This window comes from Scyliorhinus torazame, chromosome 2 (assembly GCF_047496885.1).
Source record: "Scyliorhinus torazame isolate Kashiwa2021f chromosome 2, sScyTor2.1, whole genome shotgun sequence".
Taxonomy (NCBI): Eukaryota; Metazoa; Chordata; class Chondrichthyes; order Carcharhiniformes; family Scyliorhinidae; genus Scyliorhinus; species Scyliorhinus torazame.
In genome coordinates, this window is record NC_092708.1 from 304,600,192 (window position 1) to 304,625,464 (window position 25,273).

Here is a 25,273-nt window from a genome sequence, read left to right on the forward strand (position 1 = left end):
TGGTGGACAGATTTTGGGGGGGTCAGGAAGGTAAGTTACGCGCCGTAGGATTCCTAGCCTTTGCCCTTCTCTGGTAGCCACAGTGTTAATATGGCTAGTCCAGTTCAGTTTCTGAGCAATGATAACCCCCAGGATGTTGATTGTGGGGATTCAGCGATGGCAATGCAATGCGATAGTTAGATCTTCTCTTGTAGGAGATAGTCATTGCCTGGCACTTCTGTGGCACAAATGTAACTTTTCACTTGTCAGCCCAAGGCTGGATATTGTTCAGGTCTTGCAGCATTTGGGCATGGACTGCTTCAGTATTAGTCGCGAATAGTACTGAACATTGTGCAGTCATCTGCACACAGCCCAACTTCTGACTTTATGATGGAAGGGAAGTCATTGATGAAGCAGCTGAAGATGGTTGGGCCTAGAATACTACCCTGAGGAACCCCTGCAGTGATGTCCTGGAACTGAGATGATTGCCATCCAACCACTGCACCCATCTTCTTTTGTGCCGGGTATGTTCCCAACCAGCGGAGAATTTTCCCCCTGATTTGCATTGACTCCAGTTTAGCTAGGGCTCGTCGATGCCATATTGGGTCAAATGCTGCCTTGATGTCAATGGCAGTCACTCTCACCTCACCTCTGGAATTCAGCTCCTTTGCCCATGTTTGAACCAAGACTGTAATGGGGTCAGGAGTTATGTGACCTGGTGGAACCCAAACTGAGCATCCCTGAGCAAGTTATTGCCGAGTAAGTGCCACCTGATAGCACTGTTGATTGATGACTTCTTCCACCACTTTGTTGATGATGATGAAGAAGAGTGGACTGATGGGGTGCTAATTGGCTGGGTTGGATTTGTCCTCTTTCTTGTGCACAGGACACATGTGGGAAATCCACATTGCTGGGTAGATGTCAGTGTTGTAGCTGTACTGGAACAGCTTGGCTAGGAGTGTGGCAAGTTCTGGAGCACAGATCTTCAGTACTAATGCCAGAATATAGTCATGGCCCATAGCCTTTGCAGTATCCAGTGCCTTCAGCTGTTTCTTGATTATCACGTGGAGTGAATCGTATTGGCTGAAGACTAACATCTGTGATGCTGGGGACCTCCAGAGTAGACCGAGATGGATCATCCACTCAGCACTTCTGTCTGAACATTGTTGCAAATGCTTCAGCCTTGTCTTTAGCACAGATCTGCTGAGCTCCTCCATCATTGAGGATGGGGATATTTGTGGAGCCTTCTCCTCCAGTGAGTTGTTTAATTTTCCACCACTATTCACGGCTGGATGTGGCAGGACTGCAGAGCTTAGATCTGATATGTTTGTTACGGATTCGCTTAGCTCTATTACTTGCTGCTCATGCTGTTTGACACGCAGATAGTCCTGTGTTGTAGCTTCATCAGGTTGACACCCCATTTTTTGATATGCCTGGTGTTGCTGCTGGCACGCTCTCCTGCTCTCTTCATTGAACCAGGGTTGATCCCCTGGCTTGGTACTAATGGTAGAGTGGGGGATATGCCGGGCCATTAGGTTGCCAATTGTGGTTGAAACAGTTCTGCTGCTACTGATGTCCCACAGTGCCTCATGCATGCCCAATCTTGTGTTGCTAGATTGGTTTGAAGTCTATCGCATTTAGCACGGTGATAGTGCCACACAACATGATGGAGGGTATCCTCAATGTGAAGACAGGATTTTGTCTCCACAAGGACTGTGAGGTGGTCACTTCTACCAATACTGTCAAGACAGATGCATCTGCAACAGGCAGGGGTTGGTGAGGATGAGGTCAAGTATGTTTTCCCCTCTTGTTGGTTCCCTCACCACCTGCTGCAGTCCCAGTGCAGCAGCTATGTCCTTTAGGACCTGACCAGCTCAGTCTGTGGTGGTACTACCGAGCAACTCTTGGTGATGGACATTGAAGTCCCGCCCCCCAGAGCATATTTTGCTTCCTCCAAGTGGTGCTCAACATGGAGGAGTACTGATTCATCAGCTGATGGTGGCCAGTATGCGGTAATCAGCAGGAGGTTTCCTGGCCCATGTTTAACCTGAAGCCATGAGACATCATTGGGTCCAGCGTCGATGTTGAGGACTCCCAGAACAACTCCCTCCCGACTGTATACCACTGTGCCGCCACCTCTGCTGGGTCTGTCCTACCGGTGAGACAGGACATACCCAGGAATGGTGATAGTGCTGTCTGGGACATTGTCTGTGAGGTATGATTCTGTGAGTATGACTATGTCAGGCTTTTGCGTAACGAGTCTGTGAGGCAGCTCTCCCAACTTTGGCACAAGTTCCCAGATGTTAGTAAGGAAGAACATAGAACATAGAGTGCAGAAGGAGGCCATTTGGCCCATCGAGTCTGCACCGACCCACTTAAGCCCTCACTTCCACCCTATCCCCGTAACCCAATAACCCCACCTAACCTTTTTGGATACTAAGGGCAATTTATCATGGCCAATCCACCTAACCTGCACATCTTTGGACTGTGGGAGGAAATCGGAGCACGCAGAGGAAACCCACGCAGACACGGGGAGAACGTGCAGACTCCTCACAGACAGACAGTGACCCAGCGGGGTATCAAACCTGGCACCTTGGCGCTGTGAAGCCACAGTGCTAGCCACTTGTGCTACCGTGCTGCTCCTACTTTGCAGCCATGATGTGGAGATGCCGGCGTTGGACTGGGGTGAGCACAGTACGAAGTCTTACAACACCAGGTTAAAGTCCAACAGGTATGTTTCGATGTCACTAGCTTTCGGAGCTAGTTTTCAATTTATTTTCAAGTTGTGTGGGGGGGGGAAACTGAAGTGACATCACAGTAAAGCTGTGACCTGATTGGCTGGTTGGGAATCTACACTAGCGCTCCGAAAGCTAGTGACATCGAAACAAACCTGTTGAACTTTAACCTGGTGTTGTAAGACTTCGTACCCTACTTTGCAGAGTTGACACGGCTGGATTAGCCGGTCAATTCTGGTGCCTGGGTTGATGCCGAGTGGTCTGTCCATTTTCATTCCTTTTTCATGTTTTTGCAGCGGTTGAATACAACTGAGTGATTGCTAGATCATTTCAAAGGATACTTCAGAGTCAACCACATTGCTGTGGGTCTGGAGTCACATGTAGGCCAGATCACATTAGGATGGGAGATTTCCTTCCATAAAATATATTAGTGAACCAAATGGATTTTTATGATAATTGACAATGGTTTCATGGTCATCATTAGACTTTTAATCCCAGATAGTTCATTGATTTTAAATTCCACCACCTGGCTTTGTGGGATTCAAAATCGTTGCCCCATATAATTACGCTGAGTCTTTGGATTACTAATCCAGCGCCAATTCCAAGAGAACCACTCTACAATACAAATCTGTTAGAGTTCTTTGAGGCGGTAACAAGGAAGTTAGACAAAGGAGAACCAGTGGACTTTGCGCAGGTGAAGGAGACACATCTTGAGTGAGTGAGACACATCCAGAGTGGGAATTGGAACTTGGTAATTTGGTGCAGTGAGGTAATTCGGTGCAGAGTGGGAGAAGTTGCTTTTTCCCGACTGTTTTGTTCTCTTTCTTCTGGCCTGTAACTTTTAATCTGCCGGGAGAGAACCAGAGAGCATCCTGGGAAGCTAAGTGATTTTTATTTTTATTTTTATTCCTTTTCAAATTGTGTGGGGGGGAAAAACTGAAGTGACATCACAGTAAAGCTGTGACCTGATTGGCTGGTTGGGAATCTACACTAAATTTAAAAATTAAACATTGTTAAACTAATTAAACATAATTACTTAATTTTAATTCAGAGGGATATCTAAGCCAGAGATCGGAGAGTACTGTATTTAGCTTTAACATTTATAGTAGAAATCAAGTGCCAGGAAACATATAATTAACAGTAACTTTAAAAAAAAAAATTCTTGAATTGAATTTACCAACTAATTAACGTAATATCAATTAGAGGGGTGCAGTGCTCTGACTGTGAGCTGTGGCAGGTCCTGGAGGCTTCCAGCGTCCCGGATGGTTTCATCTGCAGAAAGTGCACCCAACTAGTGCTCCTCACAGACCGCATGGTTCGGTTGGAGCAGCAGTTGGATGCACTTAGGAGCATGCAGGTGGCAGAAAGCGTCATAGATAGCAGTTATATAAATGTGGTCACACCCAAGGTGCAGGCAGAGAAATGGGTGACCACCAGACGGGGCAGGCAGTCAGTGCAGGAATCCCCTGTGGTTGTCCCCCTCTCAAACAGGTATACCCCTTTGGATACTGTCGGGGGGGATAGCCTATCAGGGGAAAACAGCAGCAGCCAGAGCAGTGGCACCACGGTTGGCTCTGATGTTCAGCAGGGAGGGTCAAAACGCAGAAGAGCAATAGTCATAGGGGACTCTATAGTCAGGGGCCCAGATGGGTGCTTTTGTGGATGTGAAAGAGACTCCAGGATGGTATGTTGCCTCCCTGGTGCCAGGGTCCAGGATGTCTCAGGATGGGTAGCGGGCATCCTGAAGGGGGAGGGCAAACAGGTAGAGGTCGTTCTACATATTGGTACTAACGACATAGGCAGGAAGGGGCATGAGGTCATGTAGCAGGAGTTCAGGGAGCTAGGCATAAAGTTAAAGACAGGACCTCGAGGGTTGTAATCTCGGGATTACTCCCTGTGCCACGTGCCAGTGAGGCTGGAAATAGGAAAATAGAGTGGCTAAACAGCTGGTGTAGAAGGGAGGATTTCTGTTATCTGGACCACTGGGAGTTCCTCCGGGGCAGGTGTGACCTGTATAAGAAGAACGGGTTGCATCTAAACCGGAGAGGCATAAATATCCTGGCCGCGAGGTTTGCTAGTGTCACACGGGAGGGTTTAAACTAGTATGGCAGGGGGTTGGGTACCAGTGCAATAGGTCAGAAGGTGAAAAGATTGAGGGAGAACTAGGGAATAGGGCCAGTATGCCTCTGGGGAAGAGCAGACAGGGAGATGTTGCTGAAAACAGCGGGTCTGGTGGCCTGAAGTGCATATGCTTTAATGCAAGACATATTATGGGTAAGGCAGATGAACTTAGAGCTTGGATTAGTACTTAGAACTATGATGTTGTTGCCATTACAGAGACCTGGTTGAGGGAAGGATAGGATTGGCAGCTAAACGTTCCAGGATTTAGATGTTTCAGGCGGGATAAAGGGGGATGTAAAAGGGGTGGCGGAGTTGCGCTACTGGTTAGGGAGAATATCACAGCTGTACTATGGGAGGGCACCTCAGAGGGCAGCAAGGCTATGTGGGTAGGGATCAGGAATAAGTAGGGTGCAGTCACAATGTTGGGGGTTTACTACAGGCCTCCCAACAACTAGCGGGAGATAGAGGAGCAGATAGGTAGACAGATTTTGGAAATGAGTAAAAACAACAGAGTTGTTGTGATGGGAGACTTCAACTTCCCCAATATTGACTGGGACTCACTTAGTGCTAGGGGTTTAGACGGGGCAGAGTTTGTAAGGAGCATCTGGGAGGGCTTCTTAAAACAATATGTAGATAGTCCAACTAAGGAATGGGCTGTACTGGACCTGGTATAGGGGAATGAGCCCGGCCAGTTGGTAGAAGTTTCAGTAGGGGAGCATTTCGGGAACAGTGACCACAATTCAGTAAGTTTTAAAGTGCTGGTGGACAAGGATAAGTGTGGTCCTAGGGTGAATGCGCTAAATTGGGGGAAGGCTAATTATAACAATATTAGGCGGGAACTGAAGAACCTAGATTGGGGGCGGATGTTTGAGGGTAAATCAACATCTGACTTGTGGGAGGCTTTCAAATGTCAGTTGAAAGGAATTCAGGACCGGCAAGGTCATGTGCGTAAGAAGGATAAATATGGCAAATTTAGGGAACCTTGGATAACGAGAGATATTGTAGGCCTCGTCAAAAAGAAAAAGGAGGCATTTGTCAGGGCTAGAAGGCTGGGAACAGACAAAGCATGTGTGGAATATAAGGAACGTAGGAAGGAATTTAAGCAAGGAGTCAGGAGGGCTATAAGGGGTCACAAAAAGTCATTGGCAAAAAGCGTTAAGGAAAATCCCAAGGCTTTATACACATACATAGGCAGCACGGTAGCATTGTGGATAGCACAATTGCTTCACAGCTCCAGGGTCCCAGGTTCGATTCCCGGTTTGGGTCACTGTCTGTGCGGAGTCTGCACATCCTCCCCGTGTGTGCGTGGGTTTCCTCCGGGTGCTCCGGTTTCCTCCCACAGTCCAAAGATGTGCAGGTTAGGTGGATTGGCCATGCTAAATTCCCCTTAATGTTGGGTGGGGTTACTGGGTTATGGGGATAGGGTAGAGGTGTTGACCTTGGGTAGGGTGCTCTTTCCAAGAGCCGGTGCAGACTCGATGGGCCGAATGGCCTCCTTCTGCACTGTAAATTCTATGATAATTCTATGATAATCTATGATACATAAAAAGGAAGAGGGTAGCCAGTGAAAGGTTGGCCCACTGAAGGATAGGCAAGGGAATCTATGTGTGGAGCCAGAGGAAATGGGTGAGGTACTAAATGAATACTTTGCATCAGTATTCACTAAAGAGAAGGAATTGATGGATGTTGAGTCTGGAGAAGGGTGTGTAGGTAGCCTGGGTCACATTGAGATCCAAAAAGAATAGGTGTTGGGCGTCTTGAAAAATATTAAGGTAGATAAGTCCACAGAGCCTGATGGGATCTACCCCAGAATACTGAAGGAGGCTAGAGAGGAAATTGCTGAGGCCTTGACAGAAATCTTTGGATCCTCACTGTCTTTAGGTGATGTCCCGGAGGACTGGAGAATAGCCAATGTTGTTCCTTTGTTTAAGAAGGGTAGCAAGGGTAATCCAGGGAACTACAGGCCGGTGAGCCTTACCTCAGTGGTAGGGAAATTATTGGAGAGAATTCTCTGAGACAGGATCTACTCCCATTTGGAAGCAAATGGACGTATTAGCAAGAGGCAGCATGGATTTGTGAAGGGGAGGTTGTGTCTCACTAACTTGATTGAGTTTTTCGAAGAGGTCACAAAGATGATTGATGCAGGTAGGGCAGTGGATGTTGTCTCTATGGACTTCAGTAAGGCTTTTGACAAGGTCCCTCATGGTAGACTGGTACAAAAGGTGAAGTCACACGGGATCAGGGATGAGCTGGCAAGATGGATATAGAACTGGCTAGGTCATAGAAGGCAGAGAATAGCAATGGAAGGGTGTTTTTCTAATTGGAGGGCTGTGACCAGTGGTGTCCCGCAGGGATCATTGCTGGGACCTTTGCTGTTCGTAGTATATATAAATGATTTGCAGGAAAACGTAACTGGTCTGATTAGTAAGTTTGCAGACGACAAAGGTTGGTGGAATTGCGGATAGCGATGAGGACTGTCAGAGGATATAGCAGGATTTAGATTGTTTGGAGACTTGGGCGGAGAGATGGCAGATGGAGTTAATCCAGACAAATGTGAGGTAACGCATTTTGGAAGGTCTAATGCAGGTAGGGAATATACAGTGAATGGTAGAACCTTCAAGAGTATTGAAAGTCAGAGAGATCTAGGTGTACAGGTCCACAGGCCACTGAAAGGGGCAACACAGGTGGAGAAGGTAGTCAAGAAGGCATGCTTGCCTTCATTGGCCGGGGAATTGAGTATAAGAATTGGCAAGTCATGTTGCAGCTGTATAGTACCTTAGTTAGGCCACACTTGGAGTATAATGTTCAATTCTGGTCGCCACACGACCAGAAGGATGTGGAGGCTTTAGAGAGGGTGCAGAAGAGATTTACCAGGATGTTGCCTGGTATGGAGGGCATTAGCTATGAGGAGCGGTTGAATAAACTCAGTTTGTTCTCACTGGAACGACGGAGGTTGAGGGGTGACCTGATAGAGGTGTACAAAATTATGAGGGGCATAGACAGAGTGGATAGTCAGAGGCTTTTCCCCAGGGTAGAGGGGTTAATTACTCGGGGGCGTAGGTTTAAGGTGCGAGGGGCAAGGTTTAGAGGAGATGTACGAGGCAAGTTTTTTTACACAGAGGATAGAGGGTGCCTGGAACTCGCTGCCGGAGGTGGTGGAAGCAGGGACGATAGTGACATTTAAGGGGCATCTTGACAAATACATGAATAGGATGGGAATAGAGGGATACGGACCAGGAAGTGTAGAAGATTTTAGTTTAGTCAGGCAGCCTGGTTGGCACAGGCTTGTAGGGCCGAAGGGCCTGTTCCTGTGCTATACTTTTCTTTGTTCTTTGTTTGTTCTTTGGACGTGATTTATTTCGAAGGCCTTTGACAATGTACCGTATGGGAGATTGTTAAATACGTTAAGAGCCCATGGTGTTAAGGATAAGACCCTGGCATGGATAGAGGATTGGCTGACTGGCAGAAGGCAGAGAGTGGGGATAAAGGGGTCTTTTCAGGATGGCAGCCGGTGACTAGTGGTATGCCTCAGGGGTCTGTGCTGGGACTACAACTTTTCACAATATACACTAATGATCTGGAAGAAGGAACTGAAGGCACTGTTGCTAAGTTTGCAGATGATGCAAAGGTCTATAGAGGGAGAGGTAATATTGAGGAAGCAAGGGGGCTGCAGAAGGATTTGGACAAGCTAGGAGGGTAGACAATGAAGTGGCAAATTAAATACAATGTGGAAAAGTGTGAGGCTAATCGCTTTGGAAGAAGGAATTTAGACATAGACTATTTTCTAAATGGGGAAATGCTTAGGAAATCAGAACCACAAAGGGACTTGGGAGTCCTTGTTCACGATTCACTTAAGGTTAATGTGCAGGTTCAGTCGGCACTTAAGAAGGCAAATGCAATGTTAGCATTCATGTTAAGAGGGCTAGAATACAAGACCAGGGATGTACTTCGGAGGCTGTATAAGGCACTGGTCAGACCCCATTTGGAGTATTGTGAGCAGTTTTGGGCCCCGTATCTAAGGAAGGATGTGCTGGTCTTGGAAAGGGACCAGAAGAGGTTCACAAGAATGATCCCTGGAATGAACAGCTTTTCGTATGAGGAATGGTTGAGGACTCTGGGTCTGTACTCGTTGGAGTTTAGAAGGATGAGGGGGGATCTTATTGAAACTTACAGGATACTATGATGCCTGGATAGAGTGGACATGGAGAGGATGTTTCCACTTATAGGAAAAACTAGAACCAGAGGACACCATCTCAGACTAAAGGGACGATCCTTTAAAACAGAGATGAGGAGGAATTTCTTCAGCCAGAGTATTGAATCTGTGGAACTCTTTGCCGCAGAAGGCTGTGGAGGCCAAATCACTGAGTGTCTTTAAGACAGAGATAGATAGGTTCTTGATTAGGGGATCAGGGGTTATAGGGAGAAGGCAGGAGAATGGGGAGAAGAAAAATATCAGCCATGATTGAATGGCGGAGCAGACTCGATGGGCCGAGTGGCCTATTTCTGCTCCTATGTCTTATTGTCTTCTGGTCTTAAAACTCCCTCAAATACCTGAACAGGGAGGGCTTCAATACTCTTAATGCACAGATTGTGTGTGACATCATGCACAAGATTACTTACACAAATGCAAGATATGGTGAAAGTTACCAAGATACATTGAGCCTTCAACACCTATCCCTTCCTGACTTAATCAGTGACTAATCAGGGGCGGCACAGGGTCACAGTGGCTAGCAGTATGGCTTCACAGCGCAGGGTCCCAGGTTCAATACCCAGTTGGGTCACCGTCAGTGCGGAGTCTGCACGTTCTCCCCGTGTCTGCGTGGATTTCCTCCGGGTGCTCCGTTTTCCTCCCACAGTCCAAAGACATGCAAGTTAGGTGGATTGGCCATGCTAAATTGCCCTTAGTGTCCAAAAACGTTAGTGAGGGATTAAGTGGGTCGGGGCAAACCCGATAGGCCGAAAGGCCTCCTTCTTCACTGTATGTTCTATGTTCTAAATTGATTGACAAATAGTTTGCAAGTGACAGAACCTGGTTCCTGCTTCCGTAGATAATCATCTCACCAAGCAGGAACAATGGGCATAATTGTTCCATCTGGGACTAAGTGCTGTGGCAGCGGGGGGGACGACAAGTAGTGTTTCCCGCAGCTGAGGCTGACGAGAAAACATAATGCCCGGCCCTCACCTCGTTAATTTTGTATCCAGGGTTTAACACTGTGTTCCATGCCAGGCCTAGCTTGATTGCATGCGTCCTCATCGTCATATCTGGGTGCCATATTGTAAAAATGCCCAATATCACTGACCCACCATTGAACAAAGAAGACGGATCTCCAGGAACACGCTGCGGCTGGAAGATGGGCCTCCTTGATGACACGGAAGCTGGAAGTTCCACCTCTTCGATGCTCCTCCCACCCACTAATCTGGTATTCCAAAGTCCAGAGTTTCTGCCGATCTCCACTCTGAAATCTGGAGGCATCCCCAGGCATTGTTCAGGTAAGTCCCAACTTCTGCATGCCATGTTGTTGCGGTATGGTCTCGACTGGCGAGTTTTTCCAATGTCATCACGGAGAATCAGGTGTTGGGAGCAGATTACGGTCAGGCTTTCTTCTGCATCCAATTCGGAAGGTGAAAAACAGTTTCATACTGGCCACCAGAAGGTTTCTTGATCTGCCATGGTGGACACCAGTGGAAGATCCCATGGGAAATTCACGCCAGTGTAAAACTGATTTTTGGCCCACCCCTCAAATTATTCCCCAAGCCTGTCATTGAGCCCACCATGGAAGAATTCTGTTCACAGTAGCACTTCAACCAGGTACAGGCCTCTACAAGAAGCAGTCCTTCAGAGAACGCTTAAAATGACCTGTTTAGTGACTGAACATGTCGGGATAAACTCTGAAGGAAGCTGCAGCTTGTATGCCAAGTATATTTATGGCCACATGCACAACTTTACCAAGGGGAAAGGGAACATAAGAATACTTTAAAAATAAATGTTTTTTGTGGCAGTCACTGGTCGAGCAACTTGTTCACATTTACATCCATGAAGAATGGCCCATGGTTTCAGGTACAGAAATAATGCATCTTTGTAGAAGCATACTTGCATGAGGAATTGGTGGCTTCAGGAAAGTATGTGATAAAACTAGCAGAGAAAATTGATGAGAATAAAACAACGCAGCTACAAATAAAAATGAGTTTTTATCTTCAACATGTGAGTGGGGCTTTCCAATAATTAAAAACCCATTTTACTACTTTGCAGAACAAAGTTCAAAATGGTCTTTCCAGATCCTATTGGACATGTTCAAATTAATTCTACATCTTGTGTCAGCTCTTTTGTTCATGGTCTTTTTACTGTAGCGCTGCGCTATATATGACTTACCCTGTGGGCAGAGCTAGGCTATTTCTGGAGATGCCGATGCAGTCGAAAGTTAATAATGTGCCAACATTTTTGTCCTGGATAATTGCCTGTTCATTTTTGTCCTCTTTCTTACCATGGGAAAAGAAGATTGCTTATTGACACTGGAGCGTGATAGAGCCTTAAGATTTCTGGTTTAAGGATTCCTCAATACCTAAATGTTCACACAAAGGGTCTGTTTTCAACTTTAAAAATCTGTGCTTTCGCACTTCAAGCAATAATTTTCAACCACACATTGTGCAATTTTCAAAGGCCACACACGGTTATTTATTTGTTATCCTGAAGACTCACAATTGCAGGGGGAGGGGCGGGCATGGTGATTTTCAACAGCCAGTGTCCCAGTTTACAAGTTGTCCAGCTGTTAACAATGGTAAGGTAACAGCAGCAGCTCCCTAGATGCCCAAAGTTTGCCTGCTGCTATTTTCAGACCAACATGTAAATGACTGCGCATCAGCTCAGCCTTAACAAGGCAGGAGGCAGATTACATCTGTAATTAAATGTCTCACACAAATTGTAGGACCCCACTTGCAATTTTCAGGTGCCGCATTGGCCTTATCCACCTGTGACAGAGGATAAGTGGCCAAATCAGTGGAACACTTTTTTTCAGGAATTTCCTGTGGGGCTGGGAGGAACCATCCTGGTTCATTAATGAAACTCTTGGGTTTTTGACATCCAGCTTTGCTGAGCTTGCCTTTCAGTGATCCTGGAACCTGCCGACTGGCTGTATTCTAAAGAGGCTTGAACTTGAAAATAATAGTCTTCCTGTTGATTCCTGCAGTAAGGTCAGACCTGAAACGTCTCTGCTTCTCCCTCTGGAGACGTTGCCTGGCATGCTGAATATTTGCAGCATTTTGTGCTTTTCATTCAGATTTCCAGCATCTGCAGTACTTTACATTTAGGTGGGATTTTCCAGGCCCCACCCCTGATGTGTTTTCCGATGACGGAGGGGGCTGAAGGGAATGCGGGGGTTGCCTTCAGTGGGATCCAAAGATCCTGCCAGTGGGGAGGGCTGGACGTTCCCTCCATTTGTGCTCCTGCTGATACTCTTGAGCAGGAATAATTGACTCAAAATTGTTGAAGCGTGTTTTGGACTAATTGTAAGTTTAGTATTTAATCACCACAATCTTTTAAAATAACTTATGGTGAAAATCTGTTCTCCCTTTAGTCTCGCAAACTTTCAAATAGCAGTTAATGATTTCATCGCTGTGATTCAAATCCACTTGTGTCCTTCAGAAGAATCAAACTCCATCTGAAAGCTTGAGACACTAAGAGAACAGATTTTCACTGCAACTGATTACTGCAAGTTCAGTGCTTAATCAATAATGGCATCCCGAGAGAAAACACTACCAAGTCATAAATATAACTGGTGAATTGGGGAAGATAATATTTTAATCTCCAGAATCTTTTTAGATGGAAGTAGAGTTATTTACTTTATTCTTAAGGCAAATGAGGATTGTTGTAGTATCTTTAGGAAATAAAAGTCATATTTCAGCATGCTTGCATCTTCCAAAGATATCCAATCCAAAGATGTGCAGGTTAGGCAGATTGGCCATAATAAATTGCCCTTAGTGTCCAGGGATTTGGCAGGTTAGGTAGGGTTAAAGGGATGGGGTGGGGGAGTAGGCTTAGGTGGGTGCTCTTTCAGAGGGTCGATGCAGACTCGATGGGCTGAATGGCCTCTTTCTCACTGTAGGGATTCTGTGATTATATCATAGAAATTGAGTGTTGGTTGTGACCAAAATTGATTAATTTATTTTTGAGTGTTCAAATGCAGTATATTTGGTTTGAAAAGAATACCACAGCAAGGCCAAGTAATATAACATTTGCATTGCTGGCACGATGAGCAGAAATTCCTAAGTGTACTCAGCCTCACTTGTCTCCAGCATCCTTCTGTCTACTAAAGATGTTGGAAACGCAGCAAATCGATTTGGCTGGGGATGAGGTTGCTTCATATCATACATTTTGGCTGATGGGTGAAGAGACCATTCGGTGAGAGACAGGTTGTGCTACAAGTGCCACATATGAAGTGCTTACCAGGTGTTGTTGTGGGTTGTTTTCTGTTGGCACCTGTGGCCACTGATCATCGTGTTGCCGCTGGCCAGCCCACAGGAGGTATCACTGTTTTCCTGTGCTGTTAGTTAGTGTCTCCCCAGTGCAGAAAGAGGGCTTTCAAGTCACACTTGCAAGAATCCTTGAAGTGGATCTTTGGCCATCCTATTGGTCTTTTGGTGCTGGCCGACTCACCATGTAGAATACCTTTGATTAAATGTCTCTCTTCCATCCTCCGAACATTGCTGAGCTTTCAAAATCGCCTCTGCTCGATGTGTGCCAAAATACTTAGATGTGCTTTCAAGATGACTGCTGCATTTGTGATTTTGTCCTTCCATGGGATGCCCAGAATGCACTGCAAACCATGATGATGAAAGTTGTTGTGCTTCCTTTCTTGATAGCTGCATTATTTCACAATTATGCAAGGCTCTGAGAATGTTGGCCTCATAAACCAGCTGCTTGGTCCTAAGAGTCATCTGGGTGTTATAGAATATAGAACATAGAACATTACAGCGGAGTACAGGCCCTTCGGCCCTCGATGTTGCGCCGACCTGTGAAACCACTCTAAAGCCCATCTACACTATTCCCTTATCGTCCATATGTCTATCCAATGACCATTTGAATGCCCTTAGTGTTGGCGAGTCCACGACTGTTGCAGGCAGGGCATTCCACGCCCTTACTACTCTCTGAGTAAAGAACCTACCTCTGACATCTGTCCTATATCTAATGTCCCCTCGTGCTAGACATCACCATCCGAGGAAAAAGGCTCTCACTGTCCACCCTATCTAATCCTCTGATCATCTTGTATGCCTCAATTAAGTCACATCTTAACCTTCTTCTCTCTAACGAAAACAGCCTCAAGTCCCTCAGCCTTCCCTCATAAGATCTTCCCCCCCATACCAGGCAACATTCTGGTAAATCTCCTCTGCACCCTTTCCAATGCTTCCACACCCTGCCTATAATGCGGTGACCAGAATTACACGTAATACTCTAAATGCGGCTGCACTAGAGTTTTGTACAGCTGCAACATTACTTCATGGCTCCGAAACTCAATCCCTCTACCAATAAAACCGAACACACCGTACGCCTTCTTAACAACCCTCTCAACCTGGGTGGCAACTTTCAGGGATCTCTGTACATGGACACCGAGGTCTCTCTGCTCATCCACACTACCAAGGATCTTACCATTAGCCCAGTATTCTGTCTTCCAGTTATTCCTTCCAAAATGAATCACCTCACACTTTTCTGCATCAAACTCCATTTGCCACCTCTCAGCCCAGCTCTGCAGCTTATCTATGTCCCTCTGTAACTTGTAACATCCTTCCGCACTGTCCACAACTCCACCGACTTTAGTGTCATCTGCAAATTTACTCACCCATCCTTCTACGCCCTCCTCCAGGTCATTTATAAAAATGACAAACAGCAGTGGCCCCAAAACAGATCCTTGTGGTACACCACTAGTAACTGGACTCCAGGCTGAACATTTCCCATTAACCACCACCCTTTGTCTTCTTCCAGCTAGCCAATTTCTGATCCAAACTGCTAAATCACCCTGAATCCCTTGCCTCCGTATTTTCTGCAATAGCCTTCTGTGGGGAACCTTATCAAACGCTTTACTGAAATCCATATACACCACATCAACAGCTTTACCCTCATCCACCTGTTTGGTCACCTTCTCAAAGAACTCAATAAGGTTTGTGAGGCACGACCTACCCTTCACAAAACCGTGTTGACTATCTCTAATCAAATTATTCCTTTCCAGATGATTATAGATCCTATCTCTTATAAACCTTTCCAAGGCTTTGCCCACAACAGAAGCAAGGCTCACTGGTCTATAGTTACCGGGGTTGTCTCTACTCCCCTTCTTGAACAAGGGGACAACATTTGCTATCCTCCAGTCTTCTGGCACTATTCCTGTAGACAAAGATGACTTAAAGATCAAAGCCAAAGGCTCAGCAATCTCCTCCCTAGCTTCCCAGAGAATCCTAGGATAAATCCCATCCGGCCCAGGGGACTTATCTATTTTCACACTTTCCAGAATTACTAACACCTCCTCCTTATGAACCTCAAGCCCTTCTAGTCTAGTAGCCTGTATCTCAGTATTCTCCTCGACAACACTATCTTTTTCCTGTGTGAATACTGACAAAAAATATTCATTTAGCACCTCTCTTATCTCCTTGGGCTCCACGCACAACTTCCCACTACTAGAACAAAGAACAAAGAAATGTACAGCACAGGAACAGGCCCTTCGGCCCTCCAAGCCCGTGCCGACCATGCGGCCCGACTAAACTACAATCTTCTACACTTCCTGGGTCCGTATCCCTCTATTCCCATCCTATTTATGTATTTGTCAAGATGCCCCTTAAATGTCACTATCGTCCCTGCTTCCACCACCTCCTCCGGTCGCGAGTTCCAGGCACCCACTACCCTCTGCGTAAAAAACTTGTCTCGTACATCTACTCTAAACCTTGCCCCTCTCACCTTAAACCTATGCCCCCTAGTAATTGACCCCTCTACCCTGGGGAAAAGCCTCTGACTATCCACTCTGTCTATGCCCCTCATAATTTTGTAGACCTCTATCAGGTCTCCCCTCAACCTCCTTCGTTCCAGTGAGAACAAACCGAGTTTATTCAACCGCTCCTCATAGCTAATGCCCTCCATACCAGGCAACATTCTGGTAAATCTCTTCTGCACCCTCTCTAAAGCCTCCACATCCTTCTGGTAGTGTGGCGGCCAGAATTGAACACTATACTCCAAGTGTGGCCTAACTAAGGTTCTATACAGCTGCAACATGACTTGCCAATTCTTATACTCAATGCCCCGGCCAATGAAGGCAAGCATGCCGTATGCCTTCTTGACTACCTTCTCCACCTGTGTTGCCCCTTTCAATGACCTGTGGACCTGTACTCCTAGATCTCTTTGACTTTCAATACTCTTGAGGGTTCTACCATTCACTGTATATTCCCTACCTGCATTCGACCTTCCAAAATGCATTACCTCACATTTGTCCGGATTAAACTCCATCTGCCATCTCTCCGCCCAAGTCTCCAAACAATCTAAATCCTGCTGTATCCTCTGACAGTCCTCATCGCTATCCGCAATTCCACCAACCTTTGTGTCGTCTGCAAACTTACTAATCAGACCAGTTACATTTTCCTCCAAATCATTTATATATACTACAAAGAGCAAAGGTCCCAGCACGGATCCCTGTGGAACACCACTGGTCACAGCCCTCCAATTAGAAAAGCATCCTTCCATTGCTACTCTCTACCTTCTATGACCTAGCCAGTTCTGTATCCACCTTGCCAGCTCACCCCTGATCCCGTGTGACTTCACCTTTTGTACTAGTCTACCATGAGGGACCTTGTCAAAGGCCTTACTGAAGTCCATATAGACAACATCCACTGCCCTACCTGCATCAATCATCTTAGTGACCTCCTCGAAAAACTCTATCAAGTTAATGAGACACGACCTCCCCTTCACAAAACCATGCTGCCTCTCACTAATACGTCCATTTGCTTCCAAATGGGAGTAGATCCTGTCTCGAAGAAATCTCTCCAGTAATTTCCCTACCACTGAAGTAAGGCTCACCGGCCTATAGTTCCCTGGATTATCCTTGCTATCCTTCTTAAACAGAGGAACAACATTGGCTATTCTCCAGTCCTCCGGGACATCCCCTGAAGACAGTGAGGATCCAAAGATTTCTGTCAAGGCCTCAGCAATTTCCTCTCCAGCTCCTTCAGTATTCTGGGGTAGATCCCATCAGGCCCTGGGGACTTATCTACCGTAATATTTTTTAAGACACACAACACCTCGTCTTTTTGGATCTCAATGCGACCCAGGCTATCTACACACCCTTCTCCAGTCTCAACATCTACCAATTTCTTCTCTTTGGTGAATACTGATGCAAAGTATTCATTTAGTACCTCGCCCATTTCCTCTGGCTCCACACATAGATTCCCTTGCCTATCCTTCAGTGGGCCAACCCTTTCTCTGGCCACCCTCTTGCTTTTTATGTACGTGTAAAAAGCCTTGGGATTTTCCTTAACCGTATTGCCAATGACTTTTCGTGACCCCTTCTAGCCCTCCTGACTCCTTGCTTAAGTTCCTTCCTACGTCCTTATATTCCACGCAGGCTTCGTCTGTTCCCAGCCTTTTAGCCCTGACAAATGCCTCCTTTTTCTTTTTAACGAGGTCTACAATATCTCTCGTTATCCAAGGTTCCCGAAAATTGCCGTATTTATCCTTCTTCCTCACAGGAACATGCCGGTCCTGAATTCCTTTCAACTGACACTTGAAAGCCTCCCACATGTCAGATGTTAATTTGCCCTCAAACATCCGCCCCCAATCTATGTTCTTCAGTTCCCGCCTAATATTGTTATAATTAGCCTTCCCCCAATTTAGCACATTCATCCTAGGACCACTCTTATCCTTGTCCAACAGTACTTTAAAACTTACTGAATTGTGGTCACTGTTACCGAAATGCTCCCCTACTGAAACATCTACCACCTGGCCGGGCTCTTTCCCCAATACCAGGTCCAGTACCGCCCCTTCCCTAGTTGGACTGTCTACATATTGTTTTAAGAAGCACTCCTGGATGCTCCTTACAAACTCCGCCCCGTCTAAGCCCCTGGCACTAAGTGAGTCCCAGTCAATATTGGGGAAGTTGAAGTCTCCCATCACCACAACCCTGTTGTTTTTACTCTTTTCCAAAATCTGTCTAACTATCTGCTCCTCTATCTCCCGCTGGCTGTTGGGAGGCCTGTAGTAAACCCCCAACATTGTGACTGCACCCTTCTTATTCCTGATCTCTACCCATATAGCCTCATTGCCCTCTGAGGTGTCCTCCCGCAGTACAGCTGTGATATTCTCCCGAACCAGTAGCGCAACTCCGCCTCCCCTTTTACATCCCCCTCTATCCCGCCTGAAACATCTAAATCCTGGAACGTTTAGCTGCCAATCCTGCCCTTCCCTCAACCAGGTCTCTGTAATGGCAACAACATCATAGTTCCAAGTACTAATCCAAGCTCTAAGTTCATCTGCCTTACCCGTAATACTTCTTGCATTAGAACATATGCACTTCAGGCCACCAGACCCGCTGTGTTCAGCAACTTCTCCCTGTCTGCTCTGCCTCAGAGCCCCACTGTCCCTATTCCCTAGTTCTCCCTCAATGCTCCCACCTTCTGACCTATTGCTCCCGTGCCCACCCCCCTTGACTGGCCCTACTCTTACCCTAGTCATTCTTTTATTCCTGACATATCTATAGAAAGCTTTAGGGTTAACCTTGATCCTACCTGCCAAAGACTTCTCATGTCCCCTCCTGGCTCTTCTTAGCTCTCTCTTTAGGTCCTTCCTAGCTAACTTGTAGCTCTCGAGCGCCCTAACTGAACCTTCACGTCTCATCTTTACATAAGCCTCCTTCTTCCTCTTGACAAGTGTTTCAACTGCTTTAGTAAACCACGGTTCCCTCGCTCGACCACTTCCTCCCTGCCTGACAGGTACATACTTATCAAGGACACGCAGTAGCTGTTCCTTGAACAAGCTCCACATTTCCATTGTGCCCATCCCCTGCAGTTTTCCTCTCCATCCGATGCATCCTAAGTCTTGCCACATCGCATCATAATTGTCTTTCCCCCAGATATAACTCTTGCCCTGCGGTATATACCTATCCCTTTCCATCACTAAAGTAAACGTAATTGAATTGTGGTCACTATCACCAAAGTGCTCACCTACCTCCAAATCTAACACCTGTCCTGGTTCATTACCCAGTACCAAATCCAATATGGCCTCGCCTCTCGTTGGCCTATCTACATACTGTGTCAGGAAACCCTCCTGCACACATTGGACAAAAACGGACCCATCTAAAGTACTCGAGCTATAGCGTTTCCAGTCAATATTTGGAAAGTTAAAGTCCCCCATAACAACTACCCTGTTACTTTCGCTCCTATCCAGAATCATCTTTGCAATCCTTTCCTCTACATCTCTGGAACTTTTCAGAGGCCTATAGAAAACCCCGAACAGGGTGACCTCTCCTTTCCTGTTTCTAACCTCAGCCCATACTACCTCAGTAGACGAGTCCTCACCAAACATCCTTTCTGCCACCGTAATATTGTCCTTGACTAACAATGTCACGCCTCCCCCTCTTTTACCACCTTCCCTGAGCTTACGGAAATATCTAAACCACGGCACCTGCAACAACCATTCCTGTCCCTGTTCTATGCATGTCTCCGAAATGGCCACAACGTCGAAGTCACAGGTACCAACCCATGCCGCAAGTTCACCCACCTTATTCCGGATGCTCCTGGCATTGAAGTAGACACACTTTAAACCACCTTCCTGCCTGCCGGTACACTCCTGCAACTTTGAAACCTTACTCATGGCCTCACTACTCTCAACCTCCTGTATACAGGAGCTACAATTCAGGTTCCCAATCCCCTGCTGAACTAGTTTAAACCCTCCCGAAGAGCATTAGCAAATTTCCCCCCCCCCCCCCCCCGCAGGATATTGGTACCCCTCTGGTCCAGGTGTACACCATCCCGTTTGTAGAGGTCCCACCTACCCCAGAATTAGCCCCAATTATCCAGGAATCTGAAACCCTCCCTCCTGCACCATCCCTGTAGCCACGTGTTCAACTGCTCTCTCTCCCTATTCCTCGTCTCGCTAGCACGTGGCACGGGTAACAACCCAGAGATAATAACTGTCCTAGATCTAAGTTTCCACCCTAGCTCCTGAATTCCTGCCTTACATCCCTATCCCCTTTCCTACCTATGTCGTTGGTACCTATGTGGACCACGACTTGGGGCTGCTCCCCCTCCCCCTTAAGGATCCCGAAAACACGACCCGAGACGTCGCGGAACCTGGCACCTGGGAGGCAACACACCAACCGCGAGTCTCTCTCATTCTCACAGAATCTCCTATCTATCCCCCCAACTATGGAGTCTCCAATGACTAATGTTCTACTCCTCTCCCCCCTTCCCTTCTGAGCAACAGGGACAGATTCTGTGCCAGAGACCTGTACCCCATGGCTTACCCCTGGTAAATCGTCCCCCCCAACAGTATTCAAAGCGGTATACTTGTTACTAAGGGGAACGACCACAGGGGATCCCTGTACTGACTGCTTCTCCCAGCCTCTCTCACCATCACCCATCTATCTTTATTCTCCGGAGTAACTACATCCCTGAAGCTTCTATCTATAACCAACTCTGCCTCCAGAATGATCCGAAGTTCATCCAACTCCAGCTCCAGTTCCCTAACGTGGTTTCTGAGGAGCTGGAGATGGGTGCACTTCCCACAGATGAAATCAGCAGGGACACAGGCGGCGACGCTCACCTCAAACATTCTGCAGGAAGAACATTGTTCTGCCTTTCCTGCCATCCCTTCTAGATAAAACAAGAAAAAGGAAGAGCTTACCTGATATTCACTCAACCCCTTAGGTTAGAGGAGGTGGAAGGGTGGGCGACACTGCAAGTGTAGTGTCTCGGGTTTAGCAACCGCCCAACTTATATACAGGTACTAACAAATCTTCCCAGAAATCCCCACGGCCGACTTCCTGCAGCTGTAAAGATAAGTTTTTTAAGTTACGCTTACCTTTCCGACAGGCCCCTAGACACTGCTCCCGCCGAAAATCTGAAGGCTGCTTCTCCTGCAAGGTAAGTTTTTAAAGTTAGTCCATGCACGTTTTGTGAGTTGGCTAAAGCTGGTAGCCATTTTCTATACATGTGCACCAATTTTTCGTCAACAAATAGATAGTCCTCATAGACCCAAGGTAGCAGTATTTGCTAACCATTTTCAAACATGCAGTGTTATTTAGTGTGATGAAGGGCACAGCTGTGACACCCTGGGCGGATTCTCTGAAAATGGGGCTATGTCCCCACGCCGGCGGGAAAACCGGCACCAACGACTCCGGCATCAATGACCCCCCAAAGTGAGGAATTCTCACCTTTCTAGGGGGTTAGGTTGCCGCCGGAGTCATACCGGCTGTTCCAGCCGGCGCCGAAGGGCCGGCATGAGTTCGCGCATGTGCGGAACGGCCGATGTGATCTCGCGCATGCACGGAACGGCCATTGTATTTCTGCGCATGCGCAGACCGGCCGGCGTATTTCCGCGCATGCGTGGGGGTTCTCTTCTCCGCGCCGGCCCCCAGGCAATATGGCGGAGCCCCACAGGGACCCGGCATGGAGGAAAGAAGTCCTCCTACGGAACAAGCCCGCCCGCAGATCGGTAGGCCCCAACCGCGGGCCAGGCCACTGTGCCCCCCCCCCCCCCCCCCGCCCCCGCCCCCGTGGGCCAGGCCACTGTGGCCCCCCCCGGGTCGGATCCACCCGCATCCCTCCTGAGGACCGCCCCCGTACACTCACCTGCCAGGTCAGCCGGCGTTGGGGCGGGATTTGTGCCTCCCCCGGGGATTCTCCGACCCGGCGGGGTGTCGGAGAATCCCGGCCCCTATCCCTCAGCACTGTTTTCCTGGCATTTAGAGTAAGGGAGAATAAGTTACTGGTTTGGGGAAAACAATCTGGAGATCTTTGTAGCTGAGTTTCTGTATGAATGACCAGTGTGGCATTATCAGTGTAGAGGAGTTTTCTGATCAGGACGTGAGGCATTATTGTTTTCACTTTCAGTTTAGTAAGATTGTAGAGCTTGCACTCTGTACACAGGTAAAGTCCTTGCATATCTGTAGGGAAAGCTGGGGTCAGGAAGATGGAAAAGAAAATATCCAACAAAGTGAAACCTAGGACAGAGCCCTCTTTCACTCCATTATTCGCCCAGAAGTTTTAAAAATAGCACTGTCAGAATATACAGTATTGTGCATGTTGTCTTGAAAGGTGGGTATGAGGCTGAGTAGTTTTGGTAGACAGCCAACCTTCTCCAAAATCTTGTAGAGTCCATCCCTACTGACAGTTTCAATGAGAACTGTAGTGTATTGAAAAATCCATTGTGCATTTTTTCCATTTAAGACTACCATACACACATGTATGAGCAGCAGGGGTCGAGAGAGAAATAAAAGAGATCTAGGGTTAAAATTTATCAGTGGCATACCATTCCTGACAATCAGACTGCTCACTTGCTTTTTCACATTTCCCATGCAACTAAAATTAAAATGTTTCACCCCGGCAGTGTGCATGGGAGACACATGCATTTCCACAGTGGCAGAAGCTTTTCAGTGCTGCAACCTGCATTAGCTGACAATGTTGTAGTTACAGGTCATCTATAAAAGAGTTTACTGGTCAAATAGGGACGCTCTACATCATGGCCACAACTTTCCTGCCTAACTGCAAGAAAGTTCACACTGTGCCAACCTGGCAGTGTCAACCTGTGCCATTGGGCAGTATCAGAGGCATGATATAGTGAGAGCTCCATTGGGAGGGGCTTTGATGTGTGTTCTGGGGGGAGTGCCGGCTATACTTCTGTGGTGTTGGTGGGGGCGTTCAATACCATCAGTGAATGTGTTGGTGGGACGGGAGGTGGGGGGGGGGGGGCGGGAGCAGAGCGTTGTCCAGGATTGTTGGGGGGGAAGCGAGAGGAATGCCGGAGAAGATTGTTGGCGGGGGAACCCCCGATACGATTGTAATGAGGGCTGAGGGCTGTTCAACTGCGGTTCAACTGCTGGTTAAAGATGCCACCCCGACCCTTTTGGAGCTGGTTGTCGGCACTATGAGGCCCTGCCCCACCAGAGTGACAGCATAAACCATGCCTACTCATTTTCTTCTGTCGATTAGGCTCAAGATTTGGCGAGCAAACTGGTCGATGCAACTGGAGAGTTACATGGCAGGTTTCAGTGTGACCCTGACACATTGCCAAATTCTGGGAAGATTCCGCCCCATTGTCTGACATCACTGTCAGTGGGAATAATTGAAATGTTGCAGGTCAACTCAAAACCTAACATGGATCGATATGTGGACGATACTGACACTGCCCTTTCGGCTCTTCATTTCTTTACTTTGCCTGACTGTTCTTCCACGCCACCTTCACCACATCCAGGAGAACAGGCCCTTCCCACCTCGCACCTCCATGCCCCGATCCCATTCTCTGTCCTCCTTTGGATCTATCTTCCACTCCTCCATGCATCCAAACACCAACCTTCCAACCACCATTACCAAACCCCCTCATCCCTGACTTGCCCTTGCCTGCATGCATGCACACACATGTACACTTGTGCATTCAAGTACCGCATGTATGCACACTCATGCGCACACATGTGCGCACATTCAAGCACCGCATGCATGCACACACACACAAATGCAAGCACTGCATGCATGCACATACACACACATGTATTCAAGCACTGTGTACATGAATACACACATGAGCACATTCAAGCACTGCATGCACACACACACACGCATTCAAGCACCACATGCATGCACAGACACATCACATGCACACAGGCGCATTCAGGCACCACATGCATACACACACATTCAGGCACCGCATGCATACATAATCTCAAGCATGCACACACGCTCATGCACACACACACACGCGCACACACATGAACAAACCCATGCATGCAAACACTGATGAACACACACTCATGCACACACACTGCATGCATGCACAAATCCATGCATGCACACACACATATGCACACGCACACCACACGCATGCACAAACCCATGCATGCACACACAAGCACAGACATACACACATTCAAGCCCTCATGCATACACTCACACACACTTCGCCAAAATACCCATCCAATAAAAAGAATAATAATCTCAGATCATTACAGAAAAGTGTTTCTTTGAAAGAAATGCAATCCCAGATCCTTGATCATGCACGACCGTAGCATTGCAGCTCAGTATGGCATTATCAAACAACCTTTTTATCTGCATTTGGAGCCATTGGCTGAAATTTTCCGTTGTCATTCATGGCTGGGACTTTCTGATGCCACTCAAAGTGAATGGAGTTTTGGCTGTATCATCAAATTTTCCATTCTCACTCGCAATGGGTCGTGAGACCAAAGGATCCTGCCCACCATCTGGATTCCCACATTAGCAGAAATTGTCAGGGCTTTTCAAAGGTGCAAGGCAGGTTTTGCAATCTTGGATGACCAAAGAGGAAATGCCTTACCTCTCCACAATGGAGGTGAAGAATTGGAAGATATTTCTGAGACTCTTACACCTAGGCAAAATGGCTACAATTCAGCAAAAAACACATTCACAAAGTATTTCGCACCTGAGAAAATTAAAAATATACTAAACAATTGTCTTCCATCACACAAAGCAATATGTAAATAAAATGATTGATCAATATTGCACGGGATTGATGGTTTTGACAATGGGGAAATCTAAACACACAGAATGGAACGTTGTCTCTCTCGTCAAGTACATTGCATAACATTCAAGATAAAGACAAAATCTGTCAAAGCTCTCAAACACCAGTGTTGAAAAATGTAAAATTAGATCTTGGAGCAAGCAAACAACAGGGTTGCTAAAGTTACTATGTGCACAGTCAGATGGTTCATTTAAAATTAAATGTGTCTCTCTGCTCACGTTGTCAAAAATTTAAATTTTAGAAGATAATTTTTGAAAGAAGCTTGGTATCCAGATGACAATATGCAATCCAATTCTGAGATTAAAGATATTTCCATGCTTCAGACTGTGCTAAAATCATTTACATTCCCAACATGTCCAGACATTCCTGTTGTTCAGTTTCTAATTTAAGCACCACGGTGATTGTGCAGTTGTGATATTGGTCCAAAGTCATTGTAAAATACTGACATATTCGCTCTGTTGGTGGGATTTATGGCCCTTCACGTTCCGCCAAAGGTGATCCCCCCCTGGTGCGTTCCCTGATGGCGGGGCGGGTGAGCCATGCACACGCCGCAGACATTGGCGGGACCTGTCGATCCCGCCAGTGGCCAATGGCGTGCTGCCTCCTCCATCGGAAAACACACCCTGTGTGTTCATTTTCTATTTGTCTTTCTATGCCTTCCATTTTGATGCTGCTGTGACTGTGCTTATGATGTGTCAACATCATGGTT

The 25,273-nt window shown here is 47.0% G+C and overlaps 1 long non-coding RNA gene across 2 annotated transcripts in view; it reads right to left on the bottom strand.

Moving 5' to 3' along the window:
- Positions 1–21,300, bottom strand: part of LOC140407887 (uncharacterized) — a 63,531-nt gene extending 42,231 nt beyond the window's left edge. The window contains exons 1-3 of one of the 2 annotated variants that reach the window (XR_011939860.1): positions 21,230–21,300; positions 20,878–20,932; positions 11,499–13,766 (exon numbers count right to left, since the gene is read on the bottom strand). This is a non-coding gene — a long non-coding RNA (uncharacterized lncRNA). Of the gene's footprint in view, positions 1–11,498; positions 13,767–20,877; positions 20,933–21,229 lie in introns of those variants that run through there. The other variant, XR_011939861.1, reaches the window with a different exon arrangement.
- Positions 21,301–25,273: the final 3,973 nt, after the last annotated feature.